At 37.7% G+C, this 25556-nt stretch overlaps 1 protein-coding gene across 3 annotated transcripts in view; it reads right to left on the bottom strand.

Moving 5' to 3' along the window:
- Positions 1-25556, bottom strand: part of LOC106065847 (sodium channel protein type 4 subunit alpha B-like) — a 189130-nt gene that overhangs the window by 163368 nt on the left and 206 nt on the right. For all 3 annotated transcript variants that reach the window (XR_008776829.1, XM_056022745.1, XM_056022746.1), the window contains exon 2: positions 25318-25464. The gene's annotated coding sequence lies outside the window, so the exon portion shown is untranslated. The remainder of the gene's footprint in view (positions 1-25317; positions 25465-25556) is intronic.

The raw sequence follows: 25556 nt of genomic DNA, 5'->3' as shown, positions 1-25556 counted from the left end.
CTTACTCAATACGTACATAGAGCATAAAAACGCTTCTAGGCAAGTCGCCACTTGTCAAATCATTTTAAAGATATTGCTAAATATTGTCATTAAGCTTAAAGGGAAGTCACTCTGGAGAAGTGGTCACTACATACATAGATTAAAAAAACTTTCAAATCAGGACCGAAAAAAAAACTTAGGATAATAATAATCGGTGAATATGAACTATACCAATAGCAGTGGCCGTAACGGGCAGTGGTCACTGCATAAACTATATGTATTCACATATTTTTATTAGCTTATCCATCTTTGGATAGAAAAAATGTACTGTATGAAAGAGGGCGATCCGCCCCGTCCAAATTGAAACACCTCTGACTAACAAATTTGTGCCCCACTTCCCGGCATGCTCTCACACAAGCAGCGCATTCTCTATACCTAGAGCAGACGACTTCCTCGCTGGACTGCTCCCCCCCCCCCCGCGCCATAATGTCAGACGATTCCAGTTCTACACCAGTCGCTAGGCGAGCAGATCGTTACGATACTAGGACCGAAGCTTACACTTGAAAACCAGTTATCAGGGTTGATGGAGGAAAAGTTGCGGCTTGAACAAAAAAAAATTGGGTGGCAATAGATCAATGAATATCCCCACACATACACACACAAACACTCCACACCACCAACCCCCCGCTCCGCCCTCTTGTAACATCAGCGGTCTGACCAACGGTTAAAAAGAACCGCAACTCATCGAGTCTTCAGTCTTGCCCATTTTTTCCCTTTCCAAAAAAAGAAAAAGTTGGATTCTTCAAAATCAAAGAAGTCGTGGTGAATCGAAACATTTAAATAACGAAGTCTGAAGTCAAAATACAAGAATTCAATTCAATCAGCAACCAGCAATCCAGCCAACACATAGCAATACACCCACTCATCAGCTATGCAACCAGCGATAAGCAATACAGCTATACACCAGCAAAACAGTTATTCGCCAGCAAAACAGTCATTCACCAATCATCACAGTCATTCACCAGCAATAAAGTCATTTAACAGCAATACAGTCATTCCCCAGCAATACAGTCATTAATCAGCAATACAGTCATTCCCCAGCAGTACAGTCATCCACCAGCAATACAGTTATTTACTAGCAATACATTAATTCACCAGCAATACAGTCATTCACCAGCAGTACAATCATTTACCAGCAATACATTATTTCACTAGCAGTACATTCATTCACTAGCAATACATTTATTCACCAGCAATACTGTCATTTACCAGCAATACAATCATTCACCAGAAAATACTGTCATTCACCAGCAATACATTGATTTAACAGCAGTACAGTCATTCACCAGCAATACATTGATTTAACAGCAGTACAGTCATTCACCAGCAGTACAGTCATTCACCAGCAATACATTCATTCACTAGCAATACAGTCATTCACAAGCAATACATTCATTCACTAGCAATACAGTCATTCACCAGCAATACATTCATTCACTAGCAATACAGTCATTCACCAGCAATACATTCATTCACCAGCAATACATTCATTCACCAGCAATACAGTCATTCACCAGCAATACATTCATTCACCAGCAATACATTCATTCATTAGCAATACATTCATTCATTAGCAATACATTCATTCACCAGCAATACAGTCATTCACCAGCAATACATTCATTCACTAGCAATACATTCATTCACCAGCAATACATTCATTCACTAGCAATACAGTCAATCACCAGCAATACATTCATTCACTAGCAATACAGTCATTCACCAGCAATACATTCATTCACCAGCAATACATTCATTCACCAGCAATACAGTCATTCACCAGCAATACATTCATTCACCAGCAATACATTCATTCATTAGCAATACATTCATTCATTAGCAATACATTCATTCACCAGCAATACAGTCATTCACCAGCAATACATTCATTCACTAGCAATACATTCATTCATTAGCAATACATTCATTCATTAGCAATACATTCATTCACCAGCAATACAGTCATTCATTAGCAATACATTCATTCACTAGCAATACAGTCATTCATTAGCAATACATTCATTCAGTAGCAATACAGTCATTCATTAGCAATACATTCATTCACCAGCAATACAGTCATTCATTAGCAATACATTCATTCATTAGCAATACATTCATTCACCAGCAATACAGTCATTCATTAGCAATACATTCATTCAGTAGCAATACAGTCATTCATTAGCAATACATTCATTCACCAGCAATACAGTCATTTATTAGCAATACAGTCATTCACCAGCAATACAGTCATTCACCAGCAATACATTCATTCACCAGCAATACATTCATTCATTAGCAATACATTCATTCACCAGCAATACAGTCATTCACCAGCAATACATTCATTCACCAGCAATACAGTCATTCACCAGCAATACATTCATTCACCAGCAATACATTCATTCATTAGCAATACATTCATTCACCAGCAATACAGTCATTCACCAGCAATACATTCATTCATTAGCAATACATTCATTCATTAGCAATACATTCATTCACCAGCAATACAGTCATTCATTAGCAATACATTCATTCACTAGCAATACAGTCATTCATTAGCAATACATTCATTCACCAGCAATACATTCATTCATTAGCAATACAGTCATTCACCAGCAATACAGTCATTCACCAGCAATACATTCATTCACCAGCAATACAGTCATTCACCAGCAATACATTCATTCACCAGCAATACATTCATTCACCAGCAATACATTCATTCACCAGCAATACAGTCATTCACCAGCAATACATTCATTCACCAGCAATACAGTCATTCACCAGCAATACATTCATTCACCAGCAATACATTAATTCACCAGCAATACATTCATTCACCAGCAATACAGTCATTTACAAACATTGCTAACAAGCAATGATTTTACTCCTTCGCCGTAGGAAAAAATGGCTTCATTTCTCCTCTTTATTATGTGAGTGGACGGTAAGACCAGATTGAACCACATTGTGAAAATAGAAAACATATCTATGACAAATAGAAAACATATCTATGACAAATAGATAAAACATATCTATGACAAATAGAAAACATATCTATGACAAATAGAAAACATCTCTATGACAAATACAAAACATATCTATGACAAATAGATAAAACATATCTATGACTAATAACAAAACATATCTATGACAAATAGAAAACATATCTATGACAAATACAAAACATATGTATGACAAATACAAAACATATCTATGACTAATAGAAAACATATCTATGACAAATACAAAACATATCTATGACAAATACAAAACATATCTATGACCACTCAAAATCTTGGTATTTATTCGCGGTACAAATAGAAATATTTAAATCAGAGAAGTTAGTAGCTATGAGAAGTATGCATGAGCCCACCCCCTGGCGAAGTCCTATCAAAGAAGCTTCAACCATCACAGAGGATCTGTCTCATCCCTGGGAGAAATTAATGCGAGTGACTTCTGATAGTGCCAAAAGTATGGTTGACAGCAAGAGTTATCAGAAAAGTTGTTTAGTCAAATGGAACCGAGCCTCTGTGACTTTATTGACTTATTCACCAACAAAATCTATGTGGCAAGCTGTTCAGTCTGGACCATGTGACAATGATCGTGTTCAGATTGATCAGTGTTAGTCGTTTCAAAATCCATCTGCGGCCAATATGTGCCCAGACTGAGCTGAAACTGATTGACTTACAAAGTGCTTGACACATTTCCAGTGATTCAGACAACTGATTTCTGCTCCGTGTTGCTAGTGGAACATTTTCTAAGCAATCGTCGAGGAGGATCACAACGGATGAACTTCTAAAATTTTAGATTCAATGCTCCGAAATGGAGTTTCAGCTATGCGGCTGGATATTTAAAAGTTGGTTTACGATAAATGTATCATAAATTCACAAGTTTTTATAATAAAAATAGTTTATTGTCTATATTTCGGAAATTAAAATGGCCCGAAGGTTAAATAAATCTGGATATCACTGCGCTACATGATCCCATTCGACTGACCCCTAACCCTTAAGGTGAGTGGAGCAGACGTGCATTAGCATATTGAAGTTGCAGAAGATAAGTCTCATTCGACTCGAACTTATTTTTGCGGGGACGCGTACCGTGACAAGCGTGTTGCAATTGCATGCGGCCCACATGCCGAAAAAAGGTTGGCCGACCCTCATCTAAAACAACAACAAAAACTAAAACGAGATTGAGGACAAGTTAGAGCAGCACCACTGTTTCCAAGTTACTTTCAAATTTGCTCATCTAACTGCATTATAGACCAGGCACTGGAAGCTAGTGGGAGATCAATAAAAACTAACAGCTCAAGCTACCGAAACAAAGTCAAAATAGAATTCGGGACAGAATTTTTTTTACTACTAAACAAATTGTATTATTTAAAAAAGAACGCCTACGGAATTCTTCAGAATTTCAAAAGCCAGTTTTTTTTTTTTTGTTTTTTTTAATCTAATTTTTGTTATTTTATTTATTGATCAGTTCAACATTTTTTAACTCTTTATCTCCGTAATTATTTTTGCACTTTCTGACAGAATTGTTCATTTTTTCACATGTGTACATTCTACCCTGCTAGGATTAAACTTCAATAACATTTTTGTTTGTAAACAGAAGACGTTTACTTTTGGTATAGAATTATAGGCGAATACATGCTCTTTTTATAGCACACAAATTAAAGTTTATAAGACCAAACATTAATTTAGTTTAATGAGGCCAAATCTACGATGATATCGTCAATTAGTAGAGAAAGAGTTAAACTAGTCGAGGATGGGTGGGGAGGGGATGACGCGAAAATGTTTTGGTCACGAATGACTGATTCCTTTATTTGCGTAACTCTAACAAATGTGAAAGGCACATAACTCTAGCAATGTGAAAGGTCAGAGGTGAGAAGCAAGATGAAGGACGCTGTGCAAAAAACAAGCACAAATATGAAAAATAAATAAAGGGAAGAACCGCAAAATCACTACCATATTCAATACTCAATACCGCAAGGTTTAACTCCCTTTTTCTATATAAACAAAATGAATTAATTACTCCTAATTGATTAACTAATTGGTTAATTTTTAAAATTGATTCACGTATTGTCAGCGACTATGAATCTAATAAAAATTGTGCAAAATTTCCCGGAATGGGAAGTGGGAGAAATAAGGTGTGCAAAATCTTTAACAGACAGACAGACAGAGTGAGTTATTATAAGATTTAAACAACAAATAAAAATCCGACTTCGAATTAATTTTCGTAACATATCTGAGCTGCTTAGGTAGTTTAGCACTGAGCTGTTTAGATAGCTAAGAGTTGAGCTGTTTACGTAGTTAAACCCCGAGATGTTTAGGTAGTTAAATGCTGAACTGTGTTGACTGCTTGCAAGGACCCGTTATAAAGTAACAGTTAATCCCCCTCCCCCCTATACCCGTCCATTGAAACAATCACAGATATAAAGATACCACTTCTTTAAATCCCCCGCCATCAATTGCAGAAATCAGAAATGTCATGAAAGCAACTTGTAAGGTATTTAAGATATTTAAAAGCAAACAAAATGTTTCTCGTGACGTCTCGTAGTTCTAGAGATCCTACTAAATGTGCAAAACTGAGCTCCAAAATAAACTTAAATGTTTGCTTTTCAAATACATAAAAACGTTGGGAGGAAAAAAAAAAACAACAGTAGTGAGAATACACAGTAAGAAAACCGCAGACGTCAAGTGTAAGACCATATCACGAGGTCCTCAGAGCTCGCAAAGACCTTCCTTCAGTACCAGGGAAAAAGTAAAGGCAGATAGAGAAAGCGACGGGAAAGCGACGGGGAAGACATCAAAGAATGTGCGGGCCTGTCATTAACTCTTTCTCTCCTAACTGACGATACCATCGTTGATTGGACCTCATCAAATTAAATTAATGTTTAATTCTATAAACTTTTTTTATAGAGCGCATGCATTTACCTTCAATCCCATACCAAACAAAATACTTTCTGATAACAAACAACAAAGCTACTGAAGCTTAATCATAACAGGGTTGTGAAACAGTATTGAGCAAAATATAGAAATCCGTCGTAGTGTGAAAAAAATAATGACGGAGAGAAAGAGTTAAATGAGATTCTAGCCAAGACGAAAGACAGAAGAATGGAGAAAGACAGAGGAATGGAGAAAGACAGAGGAATGGAGAAAGACAGAGGAATGGAGAAAGACAGAGGAATGGAGAAAGACAGTTGGTGCTCCGAAGGTCCGACAGACTAAGGGATAGTTGAAAGTGAAGCCATAATGTTAATACAAAGCTAGCTTTTATGAAGATACAAAGGTAGCATCAGAGCTACCTTCATCAAGATACAGAATTAGCATCAGAGCTAGCCTTTACGAAGATATAGAGGTAGCATCAGAGCTAGCCTTTACGAAGATGCAAAGGTAGCATCACAGTTGACCTTTATGAAGATTCAGAGGTAGCTTCAGAGCTAGCCTTCATGAAGATACAGAAGTGGCATCAGAGCTCGCCTTTATGAAGATGCAAAGATAGCATCCGTGCTAGCCTTTATGAAGATACAGAGGTAGCATCTGAGCTGGCCTTTATGAAGATACTGAGGTAGCCTTCGTGAAAATACAAAGGTAACATCAGAGCTAGCCTTCATGAAGATACAAAGGTAGCATCCGTGCTAGTCTTCATGAAGATTCAGAGGTAGCCTCTCTTGATGAAAAAACAAAAGTTCAGTAGCCGTAAAAAAAATGTCTAAAGAATCTTTTGACATCTAGCAGCCAATCAAATCGAAGTAGCAACTGGTCGAAGCTGTCCAAATCAATGTCCACTTTGGGAGAGCTTTGTGTACACGCCAACGAGGGTTGAGCAGCAAGACAAACCTAATATGGGCTTGACAAGTGACCAGTGTCCAGATACACACCTCTACTAGCCCCTGCGGTCACTTGTCCCCCCTCCCCCTTTACACCGACCTTGCCTTTCTCAGCTTGTTACTAAATTTAGATTATCGAGAGAGAGAGGGGGGGGGAGTACTTACAGCAGTAAATTACTCAGAGACTTAAATAATTACCCGACCATTCAAGGCTCTCGAAAACGGCTCTGAAGATTTTCCTAGAAAATTGACAGTTGATGTATATGTTTGGGTAAAGAATTACTAGCTCTTCATGTTCTTTAATCCAGCCACTTGTTCTCTAAACTGACTTCCTTTTACACACAGTCTTGACACACTGCTGTTCACTCAACCATGTACACTCAAGGTCCACTGGTCATTTCATACACAGGCACACACACTGCACAACCAGCCACTCAAAACACATACACTTACTATCACACACTAGGAAAAAAATCTAGTTTGACCGTTATAATTTTTCAAAGTATATAAAAAAAAATATTTAAATTTGGCTAGAGGACAATAAAATATTTATTTTGAACAGACTATCAGACTTCTGCCCAAGTCATTAAAGCAGCGGTTCTCAATCTTTTAAGCTCGGCGACCTCTTTTTACAATATCCCACACTGCCTCGATCCCCCCCCCCCCCATACACACACATACAGCAATAGAAGAATAGACAATAACAATCCTTTTTTTTTTTTATGGTCTTTGATCGTCTTAGGCGACCCCCAGGCAAATCGTCAATCGACCCCCAAAAGGGTCGCGATCCACAGGTTGAGAACCCCTGCATTAAAGAGTTCAAGAAATAAATGCACAGTTTTCTAATCAACAAAAAAAAAATTATGATGATTAAAAATAGACAAAAGAGCCCAATAATAGATTACTATACTATAATGCTATCCTAGATACGGAACATTTCACCTATCTGGGATGTAGGGTAAGCAGAAACGATAGAACTCATGAAGACATACGAAATCGCATTAACTCTTTCTCTCCTAACTGACGATACCAACGTTGATTCCGCCAGAATGTGGTAAATAATTACGGAGAGAAAGAGTTACATAAACGTTGGTTTGCCTACAGCACTCTTCACATAACCCGGCGCTCGGAAGTACTGTCTTCGCAGTACAAGATCTGAATCTTTTAACACTAACGTGAAGTCGGCGCTCTTCTGTTCGGTTCTGGGTCATGGAGAGTCACGAAAACAAATATAGAACCCAAAAAAAAACAGAAAAACTCAAAAAAAAAACTCCAGAAAAACTAAAAAAAAACTCCAGAAAAACTCAAAAAAAAAAAACCTTCAGAAAAACTAAAAAAAAAACTCCAGAAAAACTCAAAAAAACTCCAGAAAAACTCAAAAAAAAAACTCCAGAAAAACTCCAAAAAAAAAACCATAAAAACTCCAGACCTTCGCCAGACAGTTGCCTAGCCCGATATTGGGAATGAGGTGGCCTGATATCTACAGTCAACTTGTGGGAGCAAACTAAGGGCAAGATATTAACTCTTTCTCTCCGTAATTATTTACCACATTCTGTTGGAATCAACGATGGTATCGTCAGTTAGGAGAGAAAGAGTTAAATATGTAAAGTTGACCTGGATGAGACTCACATTACGAAAACCAACTACAGGTACCAATGTTGCCAGGCAGGAACTTGATTGGAATCAGCAAGGAAAGAAGAAAATGAGCAGGTCCGAGAAAACCTGTAGGAGGTCGGTCATCAAACCGGAGGGACAAGGAAGAAGATGAAGGAAGCTGCTCAGAGGTGAGTTCCTTGGAGAGATTCTGGTTGCGGCCCTATGCATCCCTGTGGGTTTACAGTCAAGTAATTCAGAATTATACTCCCAAATTACGAGATCCGCTGGGCTTGCTAAGACCTTTCTACAGAGAACAGTAATAGTGAAAAGAAGAAGAGGCAGACAAATGAAACAATGAGAAGATAATGTCAAAGAATGGACATGCCTGTCAATGTAAGAGACTCTCATCCTGGCAAAAGACAGAGAGGAATGGAGAGAGAAGGATGTCAGATCATGTGTGGTGCCCCATCCTAGCATCCTAAGGTACAGGTGAAAGTGAAGACGACTTCACACAATTCAGCCATAAGAATCCCCCCAACGGAAACTCTTTGGTCGGGAAAGTCACATTTGTTCTAAAACATAACCTTGACATTGTGCCGTTGAAATCTGGAAGTTTAAGGGGAGATAATGGAACCTAAAAAAATAACCTTCAGAAAACATCCAATAATCTTGTTAAAATTATGAATTAAGCTACAGCCATGATGGAGTTATCTTCTCTTACAGCAGAACAAAGTAATTGATCCAATATTGACAAGACAGTGTTCAAGTATTTGTATTCAGGAAATAACTAGTCAAGAGACAAAGAAATTACAAGAGAGAGACAGACAGACAGACAGAGAAGGTATAAAAAAAAAGAGTGCTTCACGTGATTTTATAAATCTAGAATCTTGTTACATAAACTTAAATTCTTCAGAGTTTTGCGTTCAAAGGAATTAAATAACACATTTATGATAAGATGTTCACTGCGCATGTCTTTAAATATGAATAGTTGTTCCGGTGAAAGTCTTGCTCATTGAAGAGACAAAAAAAGAAGCTCTAGTTGACCAATCATTGATTCCATTGTAAGGAATATCGTCATTGGTCACCTACTCGTAAATAAACCAATCGGGGTTGACGTACTTTACGCGGTGTCTACCCGACAGCCCCTTATGCCGCTGTTTCAACTTCTCTTCACCGAGTTTTATGAAAGAAGGAAAAGGGGGCGGGGTGGAGAGAGAGGGGGGAAAAAAAGGGGGGGGGAGGCTTCAGTTAAAAAAAATGTGGACGTGTTTTAAAAGGATTAGACTAGTGATGTCGTTTCTTGAGGGGGGGGGGGAGACACACACACACACACAAGACGGAAGTGTAGGGGAAGAGGAGGAGGTCAGTAGATACTCAGAATGAAACACTGAGAGGAAGATAGATAGATGAATGAATATATAGACGATTGATTGATTTATAGATTGACAGACAGACAGATTAGATAGATAGATAGACAGACAGACAGACAGACAGACAGACAGATAGATAGATAGATAGATAGATAGATAGATAGATAGATAGATAGATAGATAGATAGATAGATAGATAACAAGGTTACAAAGACAGTTTGTGTGGAAACACAAAATCGACACCCGAAGTGGTCCACCCAGCCAGGTAAAAAGGCAGGTTTCAATATTTTCAGAAAGAATATCAGAATGAAACTATATCAAAGACGAATGGCAAACAAGAATGGAGAAAGATGGTTGACAGATCTTGTGTGGTGCCCCAGCAGACAAAAGGATAGGTGAAAGTGAATGTGAAGTTACATGTGAACCTGCTCTAACTGAAGACTTATAATGAATATATATTTGATCTAATTGTTTTGTAAAGGTCAATCTTTTATTCAAATCCTCAAGAAAAAAACATTTCAGTAAAAACAAAATAATTTTCTTTTAGTTTAATGTTCTATGTGGAAGTGTGGTCATTGCAGTTCACGCGATAATATGAAAACCTACTTATTAATTTTTGTTTTAAATTATGTCCAACTTGTATGCATACAAAATAGATTTTTGTCTTTAAAAAAAAAGTAAACATTTTTTTTGTGTGTAAATGCAGTAGTTAGTTTGATAGAACTTACATAACTAAGCAATACAAATTTTAAAAAAATATTTTGACAAAAAATCTAAAACCATTTGCATAAATGTGTTAAATAGATGATTGGTAGTCATATCCCCTACTAAAGAGCCTCCCGTGTTTGTTACTATTAATAGTGAATAGTTGTAAAAGTGGTGTAATTTTATGAAAAAACTGCTTGCATTAGTGATTTAAAAAATTAGATTTTTAGCTTTCAGAAAAGAAAAAAAGTAGCAGTTGCATCAGAACTTTGAATGGTCTAAAATATTATGATGTCGGATTTTCACTATCTTTTCTAGTTTACGAGATCTAAACGGGACGGACGGACGGACAAACATTCCATACATAACTGATAGCGTCTTTTCCCCTTTCGAGGGCCGCCAAAAATCACATCATGAAAAAAAAATGTTTAAAAATGAAAAAAATATGCGAATTTTAAAAAGTTTGAAAAATACAAAATGAACAAATTAAGATAATTATGCAAAGTTTGTTAAGATGTCGTATGCGCTTAAACATATGAAAACAAACAGTGGAATGCCCTTAACTATAATTTCCAGAACTAGATCTGTCAATTTAATTGTCGTCAGATTTGCCAAACTTACATTTCTATTACTCAGAATCTAAAAATAGATTTCCAAATAGCTTATGTCAGTGAGCATTGTTAGTCAAGTGAGCAAGTGGAGGGGTGCTTAGGGTGCCAAGGGCCACTCTAATGGACATCCATGAATACCTTAATCATCGCGCTAGTTGCCTGTGCACGAACAGGCCGAGTTGACCGTCTCTCGCCATTGTACTCTGGGAATGCCGGGTAATTTGATGGCATATGGAAGTAGCAAGTTAGTGTATCATTGGAATTACTTCCCTTGTCTACTCTTTTGGACTGCAGCGCGCAGATATTCTGTAGGATGGAAACATAATCTCTCTCTCTCTCTCTTTTTTCACACACACACACACATCACATTCACACACATTCAAATACATATGTTTGATTGTATTGACGACAATATTGCACATAACTGCACCGGTTGTTCTACATCACACTGTCACGTGACACTCGCGTCATCCTCGTTCTGAGAGTGCATAAGAAGTATTGCATGCAATTTTCTACTACCAAAACAACAACAAATATTAGAAATCTTATCAGCAAGTTGTACAGCCAATCGTCCCCAGTAGTAGAACTAGAAAGGGGGAAAATATATATACACATAAAAAATAACCTTCAGTACGACTCTAATTGGCCCCTGTGACACAAAAAAAAAAACGCCACAGAAAAATTGTCTCTGAACAGAAACTCCCGATATACTGACTCTAGCAGACAGGATTTCCACCTTGATGATGAGGAAGTAGTTTTCCAAATCTCAAGAGAGGAAATGAAAAATTGTCATATGAAGGGAGACAACAAAAGAAACAATACAACTGTTTAAATGCCTATGTTCGCATAAGTGTGTACACACATAAATGCGTATGCACGTTTGATAGAAGTCAATATAAAGAACTGGGGTAATGTAGCAAAGCACAAGGGAAACAACCATAAGCAATGTAGACAAAGTGCAAAAAAATGTGACTACGGTGTTTAAAATGTTTTAATATCATTTAAGTTTCTACTTTCACTCTTTGATTCTTTCTATTTAATTACCTATTGTTGACATTCTCACCACATATATGTTAAGAACCTTAAATTTCAAAAAAATTCATTATATGCTATTTGAAAAAAATAACCCCATACACAAAGCAATTTAAAACGTTAAAATACTATGACAACCTAAATGTAACTATTTGCATTGCCATGTTTGCAATCATTGTGCTTTAAATGTAACTATTTAATTTGTACGCTTACTAATAAAATATGCATCTTTTTGTAAAAAAAAAAAAAAATTAAAAAAAAATAAAGAGGCCAAAGCCCCCAAAAAAGAGTCAATGCCCAAAAAAGAGGCAAAGAAAAGAGGCAAAAGCCCAAGGATTCCTAAGATGTAAACTGCTCGACAACTGAAGTCAAAAGCTAAAAAGCTGAGGTATCCTATAGAAAAATAAATAAATAGGCGAGAAATGTCTAGTACGCCATATTGAAAGACCACAGCTGCCAACTAAATATTAACACTTTGTGCTAAAGGCGAAAAACTTAGAAATATTGGATTAATTAATTAACCCTTAAAGCGCGTGTGGTACTTTAGCCTCTAATCATCAGAATTGTAATTCCATTTTGTATACACTCATTGTATAACAGCTCAGCACTTTAAGGGTTAAGTGCTTGTGCATACAAATTATAATATGGCTTATAAGATAAAATATATAATACAAAAAAAAAAAGACTGCTATTTAGGAATTGGCCTCTTTGTATAGAAATCTCTAATAAAAACAATCATAGTCACTTTTTAAAATTTAATACTAATTTTATTATAATGGTACAAAAACAACAGTTGTGTAAATGTCATTAACGCGGATGACTGCCTGGTATGTGGTATGCGCTTCGGACTGACTTCACGATGGTCTCAGGTTTGAACCTTCAACCTACCATTGCCTGCCATCCTGCAGCAAGTTTGGGCTAGGAAAAAGTAATCTTCATTTCTGAAGGAACATCCGAAACTTATTTTTTTAAAAAGACAGCTTTGCTAAAATTTTATCACAATTGTCTGTTTCTAGAATTCCATACAAGTGCCAATTGATAATATTCAGGTGTCAGTTCTCTAGTCTAATAAAGGCCAGTAACCTTGTTAGTAAGATAGTGGTTTATTAATATCGTAACAAGTAACAACTGATCACGTCCCCACTTCTCACGTATCTCCCCTTTGTGTGATCATCTCCCCCAGCTAAAGTTGTCGTTCTTTTCTTGCGCTTCTAAAGGGATACGATTTTTATTTTGAGTTTCACACTCGCAGCGTCCTCTGTCGTCTGCTACTGTTACAGCGAGCGGGAAAATATTCCAAACATTTCCTGGCCGCTTAGGCACGCCTTGTATATTGATCGTTTTGATAGGCCATGTTGGATATCTTGACCAAGATCATACAGTCTTCAAATACAAGGATGGCCAATTGATCCACTGCCACTCGACTGTCCATTAGGATATCTTGGCCGAGAACACACTATCCTTATATACATAGATAGGCGATTGATCAAAATGAAAGAAAACTGGAAACCGAAAATTCCACGTCTGTGTCTCAAGTGATGGATGGATTGTACATTTTGATGATATCAGAATCAGGCTTGAATTTTATCTTATACAACGAACAGTAGGATTCTTGATATCACCTCTTTCCCATAAACCAGGAGTGGGCAACCTTTTCCCATCGAGGGCCGCATAAAAAAAAATTGGGGATTGGAGGGCTGCATATACATTATAAATGAACATCTATGAAGTCTGTAACATTTTTTGAACATTCAGGCTTGAATTTTATCTTATACAACGAACAAAAGGATTCTTGATATCAACTCTTTTCCATAAACAAGGAGTGGGCAACCTTTTCCCATCGAGGGCCGCATAAAAAAAAATTGGGGATTGGAGGGCTGCATATACATTATAAATGAACATCTCTGAAGTCTGTAACATTTTTTGAACATGTTTGTAAAATGTTTTGGATGTTCCTTCATAGTTGAAGACCTGTGGCTTGGCAACGAGCTATTGGTCTAAACTGCCCATAGGTTGTGACGTTGCGGGTCAGTGTTCAGGTCTTCTATGACGACTGGTCTTGATGTGACGCAATATTTATAGTGGGTAAGTATTTCTTAGAGAGTAGGTTTCTTTTTTTTTTGGCGCATTGTATCGGCACCTTCGACATAGGGGGTCACGGAGGTCACGATTGTATACGAACAGTTCCAAGGGCCATAACGTCGCTACTTCAATGGATTGTGCAGAAGTATGATCTCTCGAATGATGCATGGCTAGTCTGAAAGTCTTCAAGACAAAGATGTCAATCATTTTAAAAATGTCTTGGATGTCGATTGGTTAGTGACTAATAATCTGCATTTGTAAATGTCAAAGTCAATATGGCATACCTCCAGTAGATTAGGTGACCGAAATTATATGCCAACATTTGACTTAGAGGCGAGACGCTTTGTTGCGAAAGGGAAAAAAAAGTAACTCCACATTCGTTGTCTAGTGCTAAGAAAACTGCTTGAATGGACCTCATTCACCAATTGTAAACAAACAACATTTTGCCCAGGGGCGTGGCTAGGAATTTTTCATCGTTTGGGGGCCCGGGGGGCTTGACCTCTTTGGGGGCCCCTGCAGTTACTTAATATTAAACTTTCAATGTAAAAAAAACACTCATTTGGGGGCCCCCCTCAAGTGGGGACCCGGGGGGATTTTCAAATTCCCCCCCTCCTCCCCCCACCCTAGCTACGCCACTGATTTTGCCACGTGGTTCTCAATATCTTCTATACAAATTACGCAATCCATAAAGGCTGTCACGTGATACGTGATACTTTTGGGCTTCATAACACTACCTATACAATACACTTGCATAAATCTTAATTATAAGTTAACAATTTAACTAGCCACACGAGAGCACGCAGCCAGATAATAAGAATATAAGAATAAAATAATGAGAATATAAGAGAAGGGCGATGCCCGGAGAAAGTTACATTGATAATCTGAAGGTACCAACAAACGATAGTTTTACATTGTGCCTGGCCACGCTGGTTCCCTCGAGGTCTCTACAGTAAAAGTCTAAGTCAAGTCAGTAATAAAATAAACTTTATAACATTTTTGTTTTCATTTTTCTCTTAATGTTTCTAATTGATTTGCCGTGAAGATTCTAATCTCGAGGATTGAAAATAGTCTACTATTTACCGCAAAACAAAATATTACCTCGATTCTCTAGTGACAAGCTTTATTGATACTGGCCTTGGCCTTGATGCTACCTCGTCACGCTTCTTGACCCAGTTAATAAATGTAAATATTTATCAGATCACGTGATAAGGCTTGACAGTACACGACACATTTAGTATGAGTGTATTTCTAATTTTTGAGCTGTGCTATTACAAACAACTCCCACTGCTGTCGACACTAAATCATAAGTGAGAAACTCTTAATATTTCCGCCAGCGATGGAAAACAAGTGTAAGAGAATTTAGTTTAAAGATTATGCATACTGTGGAGAATTTGAGTTAGAGATTATGCAGAGCAGAAGATATTCCAATTTAGACATTGCGTAAGGGCAGTTTGGTTTAGAAAATATTCTTAATAAAAAAAGAAGGTTAGTTCCCTTCACTTTCACCTATCCCTTAGTCAGGGCCGGCCCTAGCATTTGCGGGGCCCTATGCGAAACGGATCGCGCGGGGCCTAGTCTGGGTAGGGATAAGCATATTATCAAAATTATTTTTTTTTTTGAATTAGAAAATAGGCCTATTTTCGTCTTTGCAGTAAATTTTTATCAAATGAAAGCTCGCAATGCCACTTTTTATTTATTGTCACCCCAAAATGTCAATTTCGTCTATTCTTCAGGAGATTTGAATAAATTCAACAAAAGTTCAGGACTTTATCGTATATTTTGCCATTTCATGAGATTTCCTGGAGGCCCTGGAAAATCAGGAGGTCGCGAAAACCCTGTTATTTTATATACGTTATAATGGTGTAACTTAATAATGTACACTTAGAATTAGCGCGGGGCCTATGAAAGCGCGGGGCCCACTGCGACCGCATAGGCTGCAGTGGCCTAAGGCCGGCCCTGCCCTTAGTCCAGTGTTTCTCAAAGTGGAGTACGCGTACCCCCTATCGGTACGGAAAGACTTTGGAGGTGGTAACTATGCTGATTTTTTTTTTAAATACCCATTTATTATGTTCTGTTGATAAATTAAAAATGAGGTGGGAAGGGGGCGAGGGGTTCTCAGCATTACAAAAATTATACAGTGGGTACACATAGGTCAAAAGTTTGGGAAACACTGGCTTGGTCAGTTAAACCGTTGGGGCACCACTCAAGATCTTTTGACCAGCTTTCTACATTTCTCTTTCTTGTGCCTTGGATAGAACGTCTCTCAATGATTGGCCTGTCCATTCTTTTAGGTTGTCTTCCAATCGCTTTCTCTGCTTGCATATTTTTCTTTTTCCTGGAACTGTTCCCTGAAGAAAGGTCTTTGCGAGCCCTGATGACCTTGTAACATGGCCATAGCGTTTAAGCTTGATTTTTTTTTTCACTGTCGCTAGCAGGCCATCATGGGGTCCAATCTGTGTTTTTTAAATCTCGTCATTTATGATGCTGTCTTCGTAATAAAACTTGTAAAGAAAAGTTGGGTTAGAGAGTTCAATTAGTTTCACGCGCTAGTTTGACGGAAGAACATGTTTTGAGACTTTAAGAAACACTAATTAAAGTTCCCCTTTCAGAACTTGTGATCTTTAGGGCAGATGATGTAAAGGTCATCTGATTCTGTGGCCCACGGTTAACGAGGATGTTATGTGGCCAGCACAACGACCAACCGCCTTTACTTTCTCCAACTAATGTCAGGTTCCCATTAGAGCTGGGTGGACTCTTAGAGGCGCCCAAAGATCCCCAAATCAAAATAGCAGTCTTCAACAGGATTCGAACCCGGGACCTCGGTTCGGAGGCTAAGCGCTTTACCGCTCAGCCACCGTGCCTCCAATTGCACTATTACTATGTGTTTTTAGTTTAGAAACTGTACAAATTAGAAACTGAAGTCAAAAAAAAAGAAAAATGGATCAATGACCAGCGCACTATATTCGATAGTAGATTGAAATTTGGCGATAGCAAAAAAAAAAGCATTCAAAACATTAAAAGCTTTAACCGACACAAGCCAAGCTAGAACCACAGTGATTGAAAACAATGAGGGAACTCTTCTGACTCTAGAAGCAGACGGGCTTAGAAGGTAGACAGAATATTGCAAAGATCTGTAAAACTTTGAGATAAATCCCAATTACAATCTAATCAACAAAACATCTTAGGACAACAGAGACCTTGGCGGGGCTCCAACACTACAGTCAGAAGTAGAGTAAGCAATTAGATCACTTCAAGGTGGCAAGTCGCCTGGAATTGATAACATACCATCAGAACTTTTAAAACACTTTTAAAAGGGGGAGAATTTGAAAATCACCCCTGGCCTCCACTTGAGGAGGGGCCCCAAAGGAGTGTTTTTACAGTAAAAATTAAATATTACGCAAAATGCAGGGTCAAAGAGGTCAGCCCCCCCCCCGGGCCACCAAACGATGGAAAATTCTTAGTTACGCCCCTGAAAACACCTTGGGACAACACAGACCTTGGCGGGGCTCCAACACTACAATTCGAAGTAGAGGAAGCAATAAGATCACTTCAAGGTGGCAAGTCGCCTGGAATTGATAACATACCATCAGAAGTTTTAAAATGTTGAAACACAATCTGCCAGAAACTATAGCTAGACTAGAGATAACGTAATCTAGAGATTAATTGCATTTCACAATACAGTAAACAAAGTCAAGGACGCTAAACTGAAGTTCAAAGTTCACAACTAAATAAAAAAAACATTGATCAACAAACGGAAGAGCTCAGCGATTTCAATTCTGCTGTGCTAAAAAGTACACATAACTCGTAGGATAACTTTGAAAAAAAAAAAACAACTAGATTATCAACACTTCCTGTGTTCTGTACACCGAATATACTAAAAAGCTAGCTATTTATAGTGTCTCCGTCATAGATAAACAACTCTGCTTTCAGGTTTCGTAAGGCGCGAGCACGCTACTCTGCCTCAACGTGGCGCTGGTGTGGAAACGACCATTAGAGGAAGTGGTTAGGCTAAATGAATAGCAAAACAAAACTCCCGTTGGGGTGTCCACAGGTAGGCGAGAGTTTATCCATTGCACGGAGCGGAGTTGAAAAAGAGCCCTCACGGCCCTGTCGATAATCCATGCGCCGTTCCTCAAGGGGCCGTTTACACTAGTGGCGAGTCCTCCACGGTTAGCTTGGTACAACATAGGAAAATGGCGGAGGTCCCCGGTGCACTCGGCCTTAGGCCATGTCTAGCCCATACGCCCGGGGTGCAGGATTGCATCGGAAATAGCAATGCTTTACATAGGCATTGACTTGGGTCTTTTCCAGACAGAACAGTGGTTCACGCAGATTTTTTTTTTTTTACTGTTTGACGCTCAAACAGGTTTTTTTTTTCAAAACTTAGAGCTCGAAGAGCCTTCGGCTCAGCTCTTAGACGATCTAACGGTTTCGTAAGGTTGAAATGTTGTCATTACCGGAAGTGGTAATGGATATGAGCACTGCACTACGTATAAAATGCTTCCTTTGACAACTAGCCAGACTCCTGGTTCAGACATTGGGTCCGGCAGAACTGTTATCACTGACATAAGGCCAAGAGGTGCTCGTTAGCCTTGGCTGCCTACCCACCTACGAGAAGGACAACTCTGAATCTAAACCCCTTCTGTATTTTCGTTTTCTGTATGTCTTAGGGGGGGGGGAGGAATTAACTACCTACTTTGCCTTTCAGTGAAAACTCTGGTTTAACCGTTATACGTTTTCAATTCATCGTTATCTTAACTCTTTCTCTCCTAACTGACGATACCAGCGTTGATTCCACCAGAAGGTGGTAAATAATTACGGAGAGAAAGAGTTCAAATTTGGATTCAGCTGGTATGTTTTTTGAAACACGACTTCAACGGAAATGACCCCGCTAAACTCAAATTTTTTATTTATATTCAGTAAAGAGGTGAATACATAATTAAAGCGTGGTCGAGAGGCTAAGTGCGTTTGAACTTGGCTTGAAGGGGGCTCGAGGTTCGACACCCGACTCGGGCAGAGTTGTGGTTACTGAGCGCCTGAAGGCAGCACGGATAAACCTTCTCCTGGATACCCCCTCCTAGATATCCCCTCCACAACTGAGATCGGACCAAAGCGCTCTGAGCATGCTTTAAGCATGAAAGTAGCGCTATATAAAAGCCATAATGTTTTCATAATTTATAAACATTTCACGCACCGTCTTAGGCAGAGATTATTAGTTCAGGGGCGGGCTGGCTATTCGGGCGAATGTCCGGTGGGCCGGTACCCAAATTGGACGGTAGGGCCACTTAAAGACACTCATGAATGCCACTATACAAAGTATGAAATTATTAAAGGTTTTATATTATTCTCTTGTAAAAGGGGCCTTTTTAAAAAAAAATATTTTACAGACTCTACAGTGTGATGTTTATCAAACACATTTTCCAAAATAATGTAATAGGTAGACAGTGCTACTAACAGGCGTCATTCTTTTAGGGCCCACACTTTTAGCGATTAAAAAAGCAACATTAGACCTACTGTATTTCTTATATAAGATACAGAGTTCATTGTATGCATGCGTTCAGTTATCGATACGTTATCAAACTTAACAGAATGATTTTGAGGACAGGTAGACCTAGAAATGCATGTCCATCATATGATATACAATTTGCGGGCCGAATTGTATAGAAAAGCCAGGGCCGATTTTAACAACCAATACGCCCCTGTAAGCTTAAAACCTTTGGCCACATTACAAGATCTACGGGGCTCGCAAAGACCTTCCTTCAGGGAACAGTGCCAGGGAAAAGAAGAAGAGGCAGACAGAAAAAGCGATGGGAGGACAACATTAAAGAATGGACAGGCCTGCCATTGAGAAAGGTTCTAAACAATGCAAAAAAAAAAGGGAGGAATGGAGAAAGACGGTCGACAAATCTTGCCTGGTGCCCCAACGGTCCAACAGACTAAGGGATAGGTAAAGGTAAACGCCCCTGTATTATATGGATTGTTAATAGAACAACTTAATTGCGCAAAGCTCTCTGGGAAGACTCCTCACACTAATAGAGCAAGATATAAATAGAAATTAGAAATTATTGACCACCGTCAACACTAGGAATTGATTTTTTTTTAAAATTGTTTTTATTACTTGCTAGAAATGAAACAAAACGAACTTGGGCTATTTTGATTTACTTAATTTTCTGTCTTGAAACTGAGCAAACAAACTATTAAAAGTGCACAACAGGTATAACTACACTTTATACTGTTCTGTAAATGTGACATCGTTGATGCTGGTTTATGCTTTTGGGTCAAGTCCTGAGAAAGTGTTCACAGCATTGATTTAGTGTGTTATTGTTTTAGTCTCTTTCGTCAGTTCGTGTGTCGGTCTAGCTAAAACCCTTGGTTTAGGTTTCACTGCAGTGTTACTTTAATTTTTATCACAATAAAATTTCTGAATTAGATCTACATCAGGGGTTCTCAACCTGTGGATCGCGACCCCCTCGGGGGTCGATTGACGATTTGCCAGGGGTCGCCAAAGACCATCGAAAAAGTCTATTCTTCTATTGCTGTGTGTGTGAGCGGGGGGGGGGAGGTCGCGGCAGAGTGGGGGATTGTAAAAAGGGGTCGCCGAGCTTAAAAGGTTAAGAACCGCTGATCTACATGGTACAAAAAAGCATCAAAATGTTACCAGAAACCAGCCATATCCAAAATCTGTCGTTCTTGACATGACGTTAGATACCATTGACAAAAGTTATTTGAAAAGCAACAATAGGACGACTGGATTAGCGAAAAAAAAATAATTTTTAACTGAATGTTAAACATGGTGCAAACATTTATATTTAGCAAACTGGGTGGCATGCGCTCAGGGCTGTCGTTTGGTGGTCCCGGGTTAAAACCCTGCCCGCTGCTATTCCCCGTCGTTTTGAGGAAGGTTTGGGCTAGGAGGTAGATTATCTTCAGAATCTGATGGAACATCAGAAACAGGTAAAGCATATACAAACATTTATTGACCTATGTATTGACCTATGTATTGACCTATGTATTGACCTATGTATTGAACTACAAATTGACCTATGTATTGAACTATGTATTGACCTATGTATTGAACTACTAATTGACCTATGTATTGAACTATGTATTGACCTATGTATTGAACTACAAATTGACCTATGTATTAACCTATTTATTAACCTATGTATTGACCTATGTATTGATCTATGTATTGATATGTATTGACCTATGTATTGACCTATGTATTGAACTATGTATTGATCTATGTATTGTACTACGAATTGACTTATGTATTAACCTATGTATTGAACTATGAATTGACCTATGTATTTACCTATGTATTGACCTATGTATTGATCTATGTATTGATCTATGTATTGATCTATGTATTGAACTAAGTATTGAACTACGAATTGTCATTGAATTGACCTATGTATTGACCTATGTAATGATCTATGTATTGAACTACAAATTGACCTATGTATTGACCTATGTATTGACCTTTGTATTGATCTATGTATTGATATGTATTGACCTATGTATTGACCTATGTATTGAACTACAAATTGACCTATGTATTAACCTATGTATTAACCTATGTATTGACCTATGTATTGATCTATGTATTGATATGTATTGACCTATGTATTGACCTATGTATTGAACTATGTATTGATCTATGTATTGCACTACGAATTGACTTATGTATTAACCTATGTATTGAACTAAGAATTGACCTATGTATTTACCTATGTATTGACCTATGTATTGATCTATGTATTGATCTATGTATTGATCTATGTATTGAACTAAGTATTGAACTACGAATTGTCATTGAATTGACCTATGTATTGACCTATGTAATGATCTATGTATTGAACTACAAATTGACCTATGTATTGACCTATGTATTGACCTTTGTATTGATCTATGTATTGATATGTATTGACCTATGTATTGACCTATGTATTGAACTACAAATTGACCTATGTATTAACCTATGTATTAACCTATGTATTGACCTATGTATTGATCTATGTATTGATATGTATTGACCTATGTATTGACCTATGTATTGAACTATGTATTGATCTATATATTGATATGTATTAACCTATGTATTAACCTATGTATTGACCTATGTATTGATCTATATATTGATATGTATTGACCTATGTATTGACCTATGTATTGAACTATGCATTGATCTATGTATTGAACTACGAATTGACTTATGTATTAACCTATGTATTGAACTATGAAATGACCTATGTATTTACCTATGTATTGACCTATGTTTTGATCTATGTATTGATCTATGTATTGAACTAAGTATTGAACTACGAATTGTCATTGAATTGACCTTTGTATTGACCTATGTATTGATCTATGTATTGAACTACAAATTGACCTATGTATTGAACTATGTATTGAACTATGTATTGAACTATGTATTGGCCTATATATTGAACTACGATTTTACCTATGTATTGACCTATGTATTGACATTTTCACTGACCAATGTATTGAAATATTAACAGAGAAATATTTTCTTCTTTCTTTTATTTTATCAATAATGTGGAGAAGCAACCACGTGACTTGCTGGGGCCCATAACTACTTGTGGGCCCACGGGGGTCAGTGCAAGAAAGTAATTACTTTTAAGAGTGGCAGAAGCAGAGTGTCTAGACACTAAAAGGCAATAATGTAACAAGTTGTAACTGAATTGATTGTCATGGCACTATTGTAACAAGTTGTAACTGAATTGATTGTCATGGCACTATTGTAACAAGTTGTAACTGAATTGATTGTCATGGCACTATTGTAACAAGTTGTAACTGAATTGATTGTCATGGCACTGTTGTTTAATGTGATACTTACTTAAAATTTTTCTTTTCAAATTTTTCTTACGCAAGATGGCTTGTTTCTTAGTGGGGGGGGGGGGGGGCCACCATCATAATTTTGAATCCTTTGCCATGACAATGAATCGTAAGGTGTTTTTAAGTTGAGTGATTTTATCAAGGGTCTAACTTTTGTCAAGCATATCCTCTCTCCCCCCCTCCCCCCCCCCCCACAAAACACCTACACAATAACAAACACACAGCACATACACACTTCACTAAGTACAAGTATTGTGTTATGCCCCTCCCCCCTCCTCCAGCTCTCCCGTCTGTTATTTTTCACCATTACTCAAGTTTATAAATAAATAAAAACTTCGTTTATTTTCCTGTTAATATGAAAACATTGAAGTCGAGGTTGTTGTTTTTTTTAACTGAATCTGTTTAAATTTGTTAATTAGTAAAATAAAATCTGTAAATATTATTTTAGATTAACTTTTGTGCTTCTTTCAATTTTTGTAAATCAAAGCAAGACTTATTTATTTCAGAGAATACTTCATCAATTTTTGGTTGGAAGTTATTTACATAAAGTCAGTTAATAAAAGCTTCTAACTTGTTTATACTTATTGTCTTATTGTCTGTATTGTTTGGTGTTCCAGTGTTTGTCTATTTGGTGTTACGCCTACACGGTCATGTGGACATCAGTCTGCTGAGCACCAGAGAGCCACCCGCGATTTTTTTTTAAGGGCCAAATTTAGACCTAAGCCTCGTTCAGAACCATCATATTTTTGGTGTCTAGAGTTTTAAATAAAATAGTTACTATTTAAAGATCGATAGTTTTCAAAAAGGAAAGTGAAACCTTTAATTGTCCTGTGCTCAATGCACCAGATGGATACCTTAAACTAAATGCTTAAAATTAGATGTCCGAGAGTGCTTGAGGGCCCCCCACCACCCAAACTGAATACCCCAAGGTAGAACTTCTAACCTAGATCTCCAAACTGAGTCCCTCAAACCGAAGAATGCACCAAATCTAAATGCTAAAAAAAAAAAGATGTCCCAAATCAAGGGTTTAATGTACCGGAAGCTCAAAATTGGAACCAGTGAAATCTGCCCATGTGGAGTATCACCAGAGAATGCCGACCACGTCCTCCAAAACTGCTCTCTTTACCAAGAGGCCCGTATAAGACACTGGCCCCAAATCACCCCAATAGAAAGAAAACTATATGGAGAGCTCCCTGATTTGGAAACCACTGCGCAGTTCACATCATGTATTGGTCTAGTCATCTGAACGCTCCAACATAACAATGAGAACGAGGAAGAAGAAGAAGGGTTTAATTTCAAGGCCCTAAACTAAGATTTCTAAACTCAAAAAAAAAAGTATGTGAACTTGGTGGCACGTATAGCTTAAAGTAAATGCTCAAAATTAGATGTCCCAGAGTACTTGAGTCCCCCTAAACAGAAAACCCCCAAGATAGAACTTCTAACCTAGATCTCCAAACTGAGTCCCTCAAACCAAAGAATGCACCAAATCTAAATGCTAAAAAAAAAGATGTCCAAAATTTCAAGGCCCTAAACTAAGATTTTTAAACTGAACAAGTCTGTGAACTTGGTGGCATGTAGAAGTGAAAAGTGGGTGAAATATATTTAAAAAAAAAAAGAGTTGTATAGAGATACATTTCAAATTAGAGAGATGAGGTCATAAAACAAATGCAATTCTAAATGAACTAATGGTGGTTCTAATACAAAACATCCCTACAACACACATCCTATCTTATGGAGGTGATCTAAATACAAATACACCCATACAACACACATGTCATCCAGATACACCAATTCACCACACATCATTATGGGGTGATCCTAAAAAGAATACATCACCCATCTTTTGGGGGTGATCTTACTACATCCGTGCATCAGACATCGTTTAGAGGTGATCTTAATACAAGTACATTCATACAACACACATCTAATGCAGAGGCGTAGCTAGGGGGGGGGGGGAGAGGGAGGGGGAGAATTTGAAAATTCCCCCCGAGCCCCCATCTGAGTGGGGGGGGGGGGTTCAAATGAGTGGGTTTTTTTTTACATTATATATTAAATATTACGCAAAACGCTGGGACCCCGAAAGAATTCAAGCCCCCGGGCCCCTTAATGATGGCAAATTTCTAGCTACGCCACTGATCTAATGTGATCTGAAAAGAAAGAAAAAAAAAACTAAAAGATGAAAAAAAAAACTTACTTGATTCGTTTCTTACTGTTGGGTTGATAGTAAAATTATCAATTGACTGTCAATAAACAAAAACCCAGAATCACAAATGACGTTCAAATGTGTGTAATTAGATTTCTCTTCCACGCGATATGAAACTTGGGTTTTTCACACAAGAAACTGTAACAAAAAAGAAAATGACCCGAAATATTACCAGATTTATATATTTTATACAAATGTAATTACACAGACATAAAATAAGACCAGTGCTC

Source organism: Biomphalaria glabrata, chromosome 3 (assembly GCF_947242115.1).
Source record: "Biomphalaria glabrata chromosome 3, xgBioGlab47.1, whole genome shotgun sequence".
In the NCBI taxonomy this organism is placed as follows: Eukaryota; Metazoa; Mollusca; class Gastropoda; family Planorbidae; genus Biomphalaria; species Biomphalaria glabrata.
Note: the sequence above shows the minus strand (reverse complement) of the source record. Positions and strands in the feature narration are given on the sequence as shown.